The sequence below is a fragment of the Spermophilus citellus genome (assembly GCF_964194105.1).
Source record: "Spermophilus citellus genome assembly, chromosome: 18".
NCBI classification, from domain to species: Eukaryota; Metazoa; Chordata; class Mammalia; order Rodentia; family Sciuridae; genus Spermophilus; species Spermophilus citellus.
The window spans coordinates 8,834,716-8,848,586 of NC_138200.1; the positions used below are offsets into that span (position 1 = coordinate 8,834,716).

The 13,871-nt window shown below is 50.4% G+C and overlaps 1 protein-coding gene and 1 long non-coding RNA gene across 2 annotated transcripts in view; one reads left to right on the forward strand and one right to left on the reverse strand.

Annotated features, from left to right (window-relative positions):
- The window catches only part of BICRA (BRD4 interacting chromatin remodeling complex associated protein), a 72,190-nt gene extending 69,817 nt beyond the window's left edge, over positions 1-2,373 (reverse strand). Inside the window, exon 1 of the mRNA XM_081274457.1 lies at positions 1,888-2,373. The gene's annotated coding sequence lies outside the window, so the exon portion shown is untranslated. The remainder of the gene's footprint in view (positions 1-1,887) is intronic.
- A 107-nt stretch (positions 2,374-2,480) lies between these two features.
- On the forward strand, positions 2,481-6,198 carry LOC308637730. The gene is made up of 2 exons (XR_014019674.1): positions 2,481-2,765; positions 4,896-6,198. It is a non-coding gene; the product is annotated as an uncharacterized lncRNA (long non-coding RNA).
- Positions 6,199-13,871: the final 7,673 nt, after the last annotated feature.

Below are 13,871 nucleotides of genomic sequence, written 5' to 3' on the forward strand. Positions count from 1 at the left end.
GTGACCTTAACATCTTGCCACTTCGAATGAGCCTGGCTGGGTTTGGAGGAGCCAACAAAAGCCCAGCCCCAAATCTAGTCATGGCTGCCAGTCAAATGTCCATCTTCCCTGCTCTGCTCTGGCCCCTGACATCCTTGAAATCCTGACCAAACTTCACAGAGTTGATGACAGGTGTTGTCAGGGCTGCTCTAAAAGCAATGGGTAAGGTATGAGAAATGCCCCATGGTGAGGAGCAGCCAAAGGGATGGCCAAGGGCCTGTGTTGGGCCCAGTAGGGGTCCTGGTGAACTGAGATCCACTGTCCTTTGAAAATGACACCCTTTTCCTTTGAGAATTGGAGGCATGCTGTGAGTCCCGGATTAAGCTTTGGTTGTGAGACCAGACAGGTTCTGAGACTTGCCCCAGGCTACCCCATGCAGGGCGGGAGCTAATTCAGTACACCTGAGTCACCGGATGATTTAGAGACAGGCAGCTCACTTCTCCAACTCCTCCATTTTCAACGTGAGTACATAGTGAGACACCCAAATCTGCCTGAACCCCAGACATTTTGTTATGAAAATGTCTAACATGGAAGAAGCAGAAGAAATATTACGGTGAAATGCTAAAAATCCACCACTTGTTTATTCGTACATTACTTGCTTTACCACACATCTGTGCACCTGTGTCTGCCAAACCCATAGTATTTTTTGATGTGTCTCAAAGTAAGTTGCAGAGGGGCTGGGGATGTGGCTCAAGCGGTAGCGCGCTCGCCTGGCATGCGTGCGGCCCGGGTTCGATCCTCAGCACCACATACCAACAAAGATGTTGTGTCCGCCGAGAACTAAAAAATAAATATTAAAAATTCTCTCTCTCTCTCTCTCTCACTCTCCTCTCTCACTCTCTCTTTAAAAAAAAAAAAAGTAAGTTGCAGACATCTGTTTACCTCTCCTGAACGCATCTGTATATGCATATCATTAACCACAGAACCATACCTGCCACCTCTCACCATTATAATAACCCCTGGGCCAGGCACTTCAACCTCAGTTCTATCCTTATTCCCATTTGTGAAAGATAAATGGGTTCAAAGAAAGTCACAACCAGAGATTCAGATTTAGCTGTCTCCATATTCCAGACTTCCTTGAATGCTAACTTGAGACTCTGTATTCCCTGTCCTGATGCAGGCTGAGGGCTGGGCAGGTGAAACACACCTCACAAATGCTTGTTGAATAATAAAGGGGCCCAACCGAGATTACTGTGAAACAAGCGGCTTCCCCTATAGGCCCTGCAGCCACTCAACACTAGGTGTGGCTCCAAGAATGAAAATCCTGTCACTGCAATGAGTGTGGGTTGTTTTTTTTGTTTTTTTTGTTTTTTGTTTTTTTTTAGTTGTAGTTGGACACAATATCTTTATTTATTTTTATTGATCTTGGCCTACAGATCTCAGGTTTCTTTGGTAAATTATGGTGCTGAGGATCAAACCCAGTGCCTCACATGTGCGAGGTGGGTGCTCTACCACTGAGCTACAGCCCCACTCCGTAAGTGTGGGTTTCTGAGTCCCTCTCGCCATTTTGTAGGTTATTGTAATTATAATGGTGCAGTTTTTTGTAGGTTATTGTAATTATAATGGTCCAGTGAATTGGAGAGCTGCTCTTCCACAACCAGGACACTGGCTCCAAAAACCCTTTCCTCTCCCAATCCTCCAGCTCAGGGAGCGCCCCTTCTCCCATCTACTCGCAGGTCTAGCATGAAGTGGACCACGTCCGAACTCCCTTCATCTCTAACTGAGCCCTGCACCTCCAACCCACCCATCAGAGCAGTTTCCACGCAGCAGGACCTCTATGGTTGATAGATCACTACTCCCATAACGAAAGAAGTGTTTTTGTTTTGTTTTTAAACAAGTACTTTGTACCTCTGAAAGTCAAAATAATGTCCTTCACGGCTCATCCGCTGCACTGGCGACTGTAAAACTTAGCCAACCCAACTTGTTTCTCTCTCTGGGAGGATGCCAGCATCACGTGCAGTTCTAGTTTTCAGTCGAGCAGCACACACGTTAGTGCATTTTTTCGTATGTACATAACACTTCAATAACAAGGGAAAACAAACGAAAACCTTGCCCAGTCCTTAAGCACTCCTGTGGCCCCTCCAGGTTTCCTTCAGTGGGGTGAGGAAAGAAAGTGTCCATCAAAGACCGTTCCTTGATCTGGGTTTCAGCCACCGGGCAGAGGTAGAAAGGGAGGGAAATAAAGCATGGATTCCAGGAAGATTTCTGCTCTTGACCGGCCCTTTAAGTGTGGCTGTTACAGCGGAGTGCGCTGCCTCACCTCCCTGCCCTGCTGGCCCGCCGGGAGCAGGGACCGCGGGTGGTGACAAAATCAGGCAGCTGCGAGCCCAGCCCGGCCTCGGGTCCTCAGCGCGGCAAGTGCGGGGGGCGGAGCCTGATCGCCTATTGGTCCTTGTTTGGGGCGTGGTTACAGCTCAATCCCGCCCCGCCCCCCCCGCCGGGTTAAATGGGTCTCGCGCCGGGGCCCGGGAATTATTCATCGGGGGTGGGGCCTGAGTTTGTTTACACGCTGCGATTGGCTGGATTTGAATCGGGCCGACAGCCGGTGGGCCGCGGGGCGGGGCTCCAGAGGGCGGGGGGCCGGCGTCTGACAGCTCCAGTCAGGCAGGGCCTCGCCCACGCGCAGCCTGAGAGCTCGGCGACCCTGGCAATGGCCAAATGGCCAGTACCCGGAGAGGGTTGGGGCACTCGCTGGTTTCCCGATAAACGTTTACCAAGAGGGGAGGGTGAGTAGCGTTGTTTTGTTTTAATAAAAGTTCATAAGGAAAATCAAAAAGGGTAGACACAACCTAGTTGTCCATCGGTGGGGGACTCTACATCTTTGTGGTCCATCCCACAAGGGGACAGGAAGTAGCTGTCGAGTGAGGAAGTGATTCATGAACTGACACAGAACAACCTGTGTATTCAGACCGACTGGGGGAGGGAGCAAGTAAGGGAGCAGAGTATCTAAAATTGTAAAAAGCGAGGATGAGAAAATAACAGGCTTAGAAACAAGTCGTAGGAGCCATAGCCTGTGGGGAATGCGACAGGGATGGGTGGGTAGATGCTTATATATCTTTGTAAACTTTGGACCTTGCAGGTTCAGCACAATAAGAGATTAACAATAATAACTAATAATAAAATAGAACAATTATTACAGTGTACTGTAATAAGCCAGGTGCAGAGGCACACCTATAATCCTAGTGATTCCGGAGACTGAGGAGGCAGGAGGATCAAAGTTCAAGGTCAATGTCAGTAACTTAGTGAGACCTTGTCTCAAAAAAACAAAAAGTGCTGGAGTTGTATCTCAGTGGTAGAGCACTCCTGGGTTCAGTCCTCAGTACCAAAAACACCCCTCAAAACAAACTCAAACTCCCCCCAAGAAAACAACAACAATACGTGGGAATAGAAATTATTTAAAACTAATGAATTAGTTCAGGAATTTTTCCATTTAACATTCTGGTTAACATCATGGTTACTTGTTGGTGTCTGAAACTGCAGAATGTCAAACCCTGGATGACAGGTGACCACTGTATTTTAACTGCACTGAGAGGCCATTTCCTTGGCAATGCTTGAGAGAAGGGGAATTGGAGAGACCCACCAGGTGCTCCTAGGAAGGAGGAGAGAATATCAAAACAGGACAGGCCCTCTTTAGGGAGCTGGCCTGTCATCACCATGATAGGCAGCAGAAAGAGTTGATGGGATTTGACTCTTGTTATTACTCTCTGTTCCCAGAGATCCCAGGGAGAGAATGAAATGGACTGCCTGCCGCCAAAGAGACTGGATTCTTGGTTGGGTCCAGATCTCTCTTGTGAAGTCCTCCCCCATCTGAGTTTGCACCAGGATTTGTGCAACCTGGTTCAGATGGCCATGGAAGTCGCCCCTGGCTGTAGTGAAAATTTGCCAGCTCCGAGATGCTATAGTTACAAGCAATGCTTAACCCACTGGTACTACCAGGAGGTGGTAGGTGCTCCTGTCATCTCTGGTTTGCAGATGTGGAAACAGGGCCACAGACAGGTGACCAAATTGTCAAAGTCATGTTTGCAGGGATTCAAACCCGGTGGCCTTGCTCTGAAATTTGTCCTATCCACTAGCACTTTACCTGTGGTACAACCACTCCTAAAAAATCTTTCTTTTGATGTCTCCTTTTCAGAGCTGAGGGTGCTCTACCACTGAGCTACATTCTCAGCCCAGTTTATTTTTTTTGTTTTGGGACAGGGTCTTGCTAAGTTGTCCAGGCTGCCCTCAAATTTGCAATCCTCCTGCCTCCTCAACCTTCTGAGTCACTGGAATTACAGGTGTGTGCCCCCATGCCCAACTTCAAAATTATATGAAGCTTTAGGAAGATTCTTTTTTTTCCCCTGGTACTGGGGATTAAACCCCGAGTCTCTAGCATGCTAAGCAAGTTCTGTGCCACTGAGCTCCACCCCAGCCCTCGTTCATTTTTTAATAAAAGAATTTCTGATTGTTTTTCCTAAAATCTTATACCAGAGCAAACACTTCTATTCTGAGCACCTTCACAGTGGGAAAGCTTTCCCCTAGGCCTTCTTTCCCCTCTGCTCTGCTAAATGGTTACCTGACACTAACTGGGTGCCAGGCGCACGTTAAAGCCTTTATATACACTGAATCTTCATAATGGCCTTGAAGGAGGAGCTGCTGTCCTCATTTCACAGATAAAGAAATAGGCGTAGGTCTGGGGATGTGGCTCAGAGGCAAAGTGCTCGCCTAGCATTCGAGAGGCCCTGGGTTCGATCTCAGCACCACATGAAAATAAAATAAAGATATTGTGTCCACCTACAACTGAAAAATAAATATAAAAAAAGAAACAGGCACAGAGAAGTTAAATAATTGGCCTAAGTTCTCTCATTTCTCTCCAGAGAAGGCACAAGAAGATGAAGAATGGCTGGAGAAGAGGAAGGTGTCATCTTCTGAGAGGGAGAGAAAAGAATGGGAATTCAGTTCTTTTTTCTTTTTCTTTTTGCATACTCGGGGCTGACCCCACGGCCTAGTGACTTGTGAATGTGGGAACGGTGGTTCAGGGAGGTGGTAGGAGCTGGAGTCACATTGCAAAGGTGGTGAGAAAATAGCCAAGAAGCACTTGAAAAGATGGACAATTCAAGTCAAAACCACCATGAGATACCACTTCACGCCCACGAGCATGGGTAGGATCCAGAAAGGGGAAATCAGCAAGTGCTTGCTGGCCAAGATGTGGAGAAGTCACGCCCCTCATTCCCTGCCACTAGAAAGTGGTGCTGCCACTCTGGAGAAGAGTTAGTTGGTTCCATGATAAATTACACCTAGAATAACCATATTGCCACTCAGGTGTATGTCCAAGTAACTGAGCACAGGTGTTCAAGCCATCTCTCTTCACAAATGTTCGTGGCAGTACTGTTCACAATGGCCAGAAGGTGGAAGCAACCAAACTGCCCAACTATGGAGGAATAGAAGAATGACACGTGGAAGGTACCTGTGAGGGAATATTATGCTGCCATGTAAAGGAAGGACGAGCTGACACACCCTGCAGTGAACCTGGAGAACTTGATGCTTTAGGGCTGGGGTGCTTGTAGCTCAGGGGCAGGGTGCTTGCGTAACATGCAAAAGACCCTGGGTCCCATCCCGAGCACCATGGAAGAATAAAAATAAAAAGGACACTTACTGAGTGTCTCCATTTAAATGAAATGCTGGAGGAGGCTGATGCTTAGAGACAGAATGAAGATTAGTGGTTGCTAGGGTCTGGGGGACAGGGAGGGAATGGGAGTGAGCTTAGGGGATAGGCAGTTTCCTTCTGGGGTAGTGGGAAAGGTCTGGATTTAGACAGTGGTGAAGATCATCCAGCATTGTGAAGGTATTAATGCCACCCACTTGAACACTTTAAACTGGTTGAAATAGTAAATTCATGTTATGTGTATTTTACTACAAAGAATTTTTTAATGTTGTATGTTTATATACCTTTATCTTTATTTATTTATACGTGGTGCTGAGGATCAAATCCAGTGCCTCCCATGTGTGAGGCAAGCCCTTTACTAATGAGCTACACAGCCCCAGCCCCTAATTTATTTACTTTTATGTGGTGCTTTGAATCGAACCCAGTGCCTCATATGTGCGAGGCAAGCGCTCTGCCACTGAGCTGCTACCCCAGCCCAATAAAAAGAACTTTAAAGAAGGGGGTGAGGAAGCAGAGGGTTGCACATGTATGGTTATTTCTTTTCTTTCTTTCTTCTTTTGAAACGGAGTCTCACTCTATTGTCCAAGCTGGTATTGAACTCCTGGGCTCAAGTGACCTCGCCACCTCAGTCTCCTGAATGCTGGGACCTCAGGTGCTCGACACTGTGCCTAGCCAAGTATGTGGTTTTGCTAAACTGCTGAGGCTGGCCTCAAACTTGCGGTCCTCCTAATCTCAGCCTCCTGAGTCACTGGGATTACAGGCATGTGCCACTACACCCAGCCCAATTTATTTATTTTTCCTCTTTTGTGGTGCTGAGGCCTTGTGCATGCAAGGCAGGCACTCTACCAACTGAGCTATGTCCCCAGCCCTTATTTTTTAAATGATACAATATATGGCAGTGTTTGCAAGAAGAGCAACAAAGACCTGGGAGGGGCTGGTGAAGGACCAGAATGCCACAGTGTGGAGGTGGCAGCTGGGTAAAGTCCAGCCACACTCTGGGTTTCTTAGCGCCTGCTCCAGGATTCCTAAGAGACCCTGGACCCACCTCACAGAGCTTCAGATCTGTGGAACTCTGTCTCAGAGTGGATGGGGCTGGAATGGGGGACTTGGGGTTTCGGGAGTTGTCTCCTGACCAGACCTGGGTTTGGGAGGGCTTCCTGGAGGAGGAGGATGGGAGGAAAGGCAGGGTGAAGAGGGGTGTGGAGAGGGAACTGGGGATTCTAAGGTGTGGCTCAACCCGACCCCGAGGTGATTAAAGCCCTCCGGTGGCGAGCCACCAGACAAAGTCCAAGCTCCAGGGCTTGGTTGCCTGTTTTCCAGCACATTCGCCTGCGGTGCCCGCCCTGGAAGGGCAGCGCTAGGAACATGCCAATGACCAGGCAAGCCCAGCCCTGTTCTCACAGGCTCACAACCAGAGAGGGAGGGAGGGAGAGAGAGAACATATAACCAAGCCTTGCTCTGGAGTCCACACAAGCCCGTTGGCTACACGGAGGTCAGGCAGAGTTAACGTCCCTGGAGCTTCCTGCCGCCTCTATTCCTAAAGGACCACATCTCAGTTTTGCAGATACTGCCTTTTCTGTCTGTGCCTTTAATTTGTTCTTTCAACCAACTTCTTTCTTTTTCCCTGAGCAGGTTCCCCCAGGGCTCCCCCTGAGCAGCACCCTCTGTGAACTCACAGGGCCAATGGGTGGGTCTTTCTTTGTGAATTAAAGTCAATGCATGGCCATTAGGACAGGCCACCAGGGAACTCTCAGGTCTGACCTTTGGAGCAGCAGCGAGGCTGGAGTGGGGGTGCTGGAGCCCTCCTGAGGGAGGTCCGCGCAAGACTTGCCAGATGGAGAGGCAGACAAAGGGGAAGGTCGGGCAGGTGCTGAGGCCCAAGGGGGGCTGGAGGGGACAATATGTGGGAGGGGGGAGAAGAGGGGAAGCAGGAAGCCCAGTGAGAAAGACGAAGCTCACAGGAAGAGAAACAGGAGTTAGTTGAACCCCATTATTCAGGGGCCTCTCTTCTGTCTTCAGAAGAATGGGACTAGGAGCTGGGCACAGTGGCACTGCCATCATCCCAGTGGCTTGGGAGGCTGAGGCAGGAGGATGGCAGATTCGACGACAACCTCAGCAACTTAGCGAGGCCCTGTGTCAAAATAGAAAAGGTAGAGCCCCCTTGGGTTCAAAAAGAAGGATGCGGAGCAATCCCAGGCTGCAGGAGTGGTCCCTTTTTGGTCCTGAGAACAGACGACCTTTCAAGTAGGTTTGATCCTTCCCGCTTCATGGGGGAGGAGCAGAGGCAAAGGGAGACACTCAGTCCTCCAAGGCCCCGGTGGACTGAGCCACTGTGGAGTTCTTCTCCGTAATTATTGTCATTATTTTCTGTCCTGCTCTGTGAGTTGGAATTTCTTTTTCATAATCAGACTCTAAATCGACAAGAGACATGGAGGAAGAGACAAAGGGTAGACAGTTCTTTCTGGAAGTTTGCATAGGAAATGCAGGGGGAGTGAGGCCAACGAGGGGGGATTTAAAATCATTTTTAATAAGAAGATTAAATATATATTAAAATAAAAGGGCACCATTAATTTCACATAACTGTCACTGGGTCTTGCCAATGATCAGCTCCATGTTATCTTATTTCTGGAGTCTCCTGTTAACCTCCACTCTCACCTGCTGGATGACAGTTGTCCCCTGGTACCCAAGAGGGATTGGCTCCAGAACCCTCGTAGATACCAAAATCAGGGGATACTCAAGACTTTGGAATAAAAGGGCACAATATTTGCACGTAATCTACCCACATCCTCCTGGGTACTTTATAATCATCTCTAGCTGACTTACAATACTTAGTCCAAGGTCAATGCTGTGTAAATAGTTGCTACCCTGCATTGTTTAGGGAATAATGACAAGAAAACTATCCACATGTTCTGTGTAGGTGAAGTTTTTTTTTCAATCCGTGGTTGGTGGTTGGGTATGTGGCTCAGGCGGTAGCGCGCTTACCTGGCATGCGTGCGGCCCGGATTCGATCCTCAGCACCACATACCAACAAAGATGTTGTGTCCACAGAAAACTAAAAAATAAATATTAAAAAATTCTCTAAAAAAATCCATGGTTGGTGGAGTCTGCACTCTCGGATGTGAGGGCCGACTGTATTTTGATTCCTTCATTGATTTTTTTTTTTTAAATATTTATTTTTTACTTTTCGGCGGACACAGCATTTTTGTTTGTATGTGGTGCTGAGGATCGAACCCGGGCCGCACGCATGCCAGGCGAGCGCGCTACCGCTTGAGCCACATCCCCAGCCCCCAAGGTTCTTGTTTTGCATTGGGATTTGTTTATGGGAGAGGCAGGGATATTTGGGGACGGGGACAGGTATGGGCTTTGTGACGGTTGACCTTGGTGGTCAGCTTGACTGCATTGAGAGGCCCTGAGAATTGGTAAAGCACCATTCTGGGGGTGTCGACAGGTGTTTCCGGAGAAGATGGGCATGTGGGTCGTGAACCGAGTGGGGAAGGTCGGGAGTGGGTGGCACCATCCCACAGGCTGGGGGCCTGGGTGGAACCAAAAAGCCGGAGGGGAAGCTCGCACCTCGACCCTTCCGGAGCAGATGTGGTTTTTGCTGCTGCTGCTGCTGGTGAAATCCAGGCTCCAGATTTTTCAGCCTCTGCGGGTGGACTGTCCCCGGGGCTCCAGGCCTTCAGTCTCAGGCTGGGGCTCCACCATTGGTCCCTCCTGTTCTGAGGCTTCCGATTCTTGGCCTGGGCAGCAGCTGGTCTCTCTGGCTCTCCAGCCTGCAGACTGCCCTGGTGGGACTATTGGTCTCTGATTGTATAAGCCTTTTTAATAAATCCTCTCATATAATATTCTACTGGTTCTGTCCCCTTAGAGAAGCCTGACTCCTACAGTCTGGCAGAGGGGGAGAGAGGTGAGAAAAGGAGGAGGAGGAAGGGGGCCGCACCTAGAGGAAGGAAGGAGGGAGGGAGGGACCATGACCTCTGTCCTTGAGTGAGAGGGTGGAACCCAGGAGCTGGGGGCTAGAAGAGCCTCCTTCAGGAGGCAGCAAGGAGAGAGAAGAAGGGGAGCCAGTGCTCTGGGGTGGGTGGCAGGGGGTTTCCTCTCCAAAGGCTTCTGTTTGCACAGGAAGCAGGGACCTGGTCATCATCTGGAGGGCAAGTGGGGAAAGCTCAGCAGAGACCCGGGGAGATGGTCCTGTGCTGGTTTTCTCTGATTCAGGTAAAACCCGTCAGGCTGGCTGGGTGGTTTCCTCCTGCTGGTCCAGCTGGCTGGGAGAATACAGATGGCTGGACCTTGGCCAGGTGAGTATTTTGGAGGATGAGAGTCATGAGGAGGCTGAGAATGCTTGAAGAAAGTGATTCAAAAGATGACTCATGGAAGTGAGGCTGAGCAATGCCTAGGGGGTGAGGACAACAGGAAATGGCAAATGAGAGGAGGAGCCAAAGGTCAGGGTGGACCCTTCCCTCCTGGAGAACATCTTTTGCCTTGGCTTTGTTGGGGCTTCCCTTTTATTGGTTTTCCTTCCGCTTCCCTGTTTCTTCCTCTTCAATATTATCACTGGTTGATTCCCCAATGCCTGCGCTTCTCATAGTACAGATCTGGGCCTCCTCACCTATTTTCTGCCTTGTTTTCCTACCAGGATCATCAGTTTGAGGATCATGGCTAACTTTCTTCCTTAAGGGAAATTTCCTGTTCCTAGAATGGTGTGTATGCAAGCACGTGTGTAGGGGCAGTGTGCTGAGAGGACCACAGGGGTGGTTTGGCCACTGCTGTCCCTGGAGAGCAGGATGGAGATTCCACTTCTGACAGGTGGGTTTCCCTGCAGCCACAGTGGGGACCCCCACTGGTATCACCAGGCTGGCTCTAACACAAATCAGCGGCCACTCATGTGCCTGATGGACTCCTTCAGAGCCTGGTACATGGGGCTGGCTGGCTGGCACCTGTGCCACACCCTGGTGTTTGGAGCTGCTTGGATACAGTGTGGTCACCCCAAGGAGAGAGGCTCCTGGGGGACTGCGAGCCCACCATCCCTATCGCCTCCTCCTTTACAATTAAGAGTAGGACAGTTGGGGAAATCAGGACATGAAATACAAAATCACAGGATGAGGTTTGTTTTTGTGGGTGTGAAGCTGGGGGTGGAACCCAGAGCACACACCTGCCCCTCCTGCCTGCTGGGCCAGTGCTCTCCCCTGAGCCACTGAGTCCTAGCCCCAGCCCCCAGGCATAAATCCTTTTCTTTCTTTCTTTTTTTTTTGGTACTGGGAATTGAACCCAGGGGCGCTTAACCACTGAGCCCCATTCCCATCCCTATTTTGTATTTTATTTAGAGACAGGGTCTCACTGAGTTGCTTAGTGCCTCACCATTGCTGAGGCTGGCTTTGAACTCGCCATCCTCCTTCCTCAGCCTCCTGAGCTGCTGGGATTATAGGCGAGTGCCCTTGTGCCTGGCCAGAGAGAAATCGTCATGTTACGTGGAGTTCTCTTCTAGCCAAGCCGGACCCACCACACATGGAGGGGAGCTGGCACTGAGCAAGGTGGCTCCAGCTTAGCGGGGCTGTGACATGGTGAAGCCAAGGCCGACCTGCGGGACCCTCGTGTAAGTGCCAGTCACACTGTTCCCTCCTCTGTGGTGAGCCCTGGCTGAATCCAGCCACCTTCATGCACCGTCCTCGCCAGGGCCCGGAGGGCCTTGCACAGCTCTGGAGTCAGCAAAGATTAGTCAATACTCGGCTGAATCATCTAGTCATTAAATGGCCGAACATCAAATTTCTTTTTTTCTTTTTCTTTTCTTTTGTCAAAATGGGGTCTCACTTTGTTGCCCCGGCTGATCTCAAACTCCTGGGTCCAAGTGATCCTCCTGCCTTGGCCTCCCAGCAGCCAGGAGTGCAGGTGAGGAAGAAACACAATCATTCTGTGAAGTCCTAAGTTGAGTTACAGGAGGATGGAGGCGGGTGGAGGCCAATCTGCTCAGGCCCAAAGCAGAAACACCCGGAGGCCGTTTGCATTCCTCAAGGTTGTTAAAGGCTCACCCAGACCCCACGCGGCTCCTCTGGGTGCCGCCAACCCAGCTCACAACCTGCCTGTCCAGAAGCAGCCAGAGCCTCTCCTGGATGGTCCTCCTGTCCCAGCCTCCCCATCCCTGCGTCTGCCTCTTTGGCTGGTGCACTGCAGCGTGACCCCTCGTGCTTTCCTTCCCCACATTTTTGTTATAAAACACACTTTGCGGAGCTCTCCTTGTTGTTTTCCCACTGGTGCCTCGCCTCGCGACTGGAAGTTGCAGGAACTTGTCCCGTGACCTGTCTTCTAGCTAATTTCTGAAGTGACTCCATAAAACCTTGTTTCTGAGATTCCTGGGTCTCCAGAGTTGTGGTTCAGCACGTGCTGGTGGTTAGTTGCCAGGCAAATGCCACCTAACCCTCCTTCCCATCCCCGCCCGCTCTTACAATCACCCACATCCCTCTGGACACAAACCCTGGGGAGAGGAAAGCACTGGTCTGGGAGTCAGGACAGGTGCCCCCAACTTGCTGTGTGACTTGAGGTGAGACCATTCCCCTCTCTGAGCCTCCATTTCCAGATGTGCAGATGAAGTAGCTGGGCCACACGCCGTCCCTGCTCCTTTCCAGTTCTAACATCCTGTCTCCACCTTTCTAAATGGAAGTGATCAACTTGGCCAGAGTGGGAAGGCAAAGTGAGATCCAGCATCTCAGCCCTGTTTCGGGGTGCTGACGGGACTTGTGGGTTCGAGTAGAGGAAGAATTGGGGCAGGGTGGGTGGGGAGAGGGCTGTGTAATTAAGCAGTCACACTGTGGTCTGGTTGATTGTCACAAGCCATCCTTAGGCTGTGTGTGACCTGGGCGCAACAGAGCTCTATGAGGGGACAGGTCTGGCGGTGCGCTAACTGGGCTGAGCCTGGAAGTGCGCCTCTCCTCTGGCTCTGCCTGTGATCGCACAGCACCTGGGATGGGTGTGACTTGCTAAGGTGTCAGTCAATCTGCTGACCAAGACATTGCAAAGCAAAACCCCACCTTTGAAATCTTACCCCTGCCTTATTTGGTGAGAACATTCCATCCAATCTCTTTTATGGGTCCCCCTATAAAAATAAAGGGATCCCAGGTGCACGCTGTCTTTCCTAGCCGACCCTCGGGGTCGCAGAGCCCTACCTCCATCAGAGACTCAGTTCCGTGTGTTGCGTGATTTCTTCGCGTTTTCTTATCTTAGGGTTGCAGCCAGCTCTTGGGAACCCTGCTCATCTCATCAGGGCGGGCAGCTGGCTAGGGCTGGTCATCTCAGTTCTGCTTCTGGCGAGGTGGCTGCTGGAAACTTCTTATCTCTGGAGGGCCAACTTCTGCTCAGGATGTGTCTCTGTCGCCTCTGCAGGAGGCACCTCGGTTCCCCTCCTCTCAGTGGTGATGGTGACATGTCTGCGAGTCTGCGAGGCTCCGCTGTGCAGAGCCACTGCAGACATCTGGAACAGGAGGCTGCAAATCTGGTCCCCAGTCTTGAAGGGGGATGAGAGATTAGGTAAATTTAGGGCTAATAAAACTTTTATTGCTAATTTTTAGATCAACACTCCTTAAATGATTAACCTGACTATGTGCAGCTAATAGGGAGCTGATAGTAAGTTTTTTTTTTTTAAAGAGAGAGAGAGAGAGAGAGAGAGAGAGAATTTTTAATATTTATTTTTTAGTTCTCGGCGGACACAACATCTTTGTTGGTATGTGGTGCTGAGGATCGAACCCCGGCTGCAGGCATGCCAGGCGAGCGCGCTACCACTTGAGCCACATCCCCAGCCCTGATCGTAAGTTTAGGGTAATCAAGGGGATGGCACAGAAGGAAGAGAGCAAGGCCAGGCTTCGTCCTGCTCTTAGTGACCCACTGGGCTTCTGCAGGACTGAGTAAAAAGTCACTGCCTTTAGCGAAGGCAGCTCCTCTAAGTCCCTGTTACACTGAGACAGGTCCTCAGGGTAGGTCCCCGAATCAAGCAAGCAACCCAGGTAAACCAGGGTCACCCGAGGAATGCCTTGCCCTGTGGCCACCAAGTCATGGCACATTAACCAAGGGCCAGAAGGAAGAAGACTGCTCTGGAGGTGTCCAGGATCCAGGGCACAAATGCACCGCACCCTCTGCCTCCCACAGCAACCTTAGCCCAGCCACCGGGACTGCTCTGCCGTGGGACCACGGGGCCTTTGCT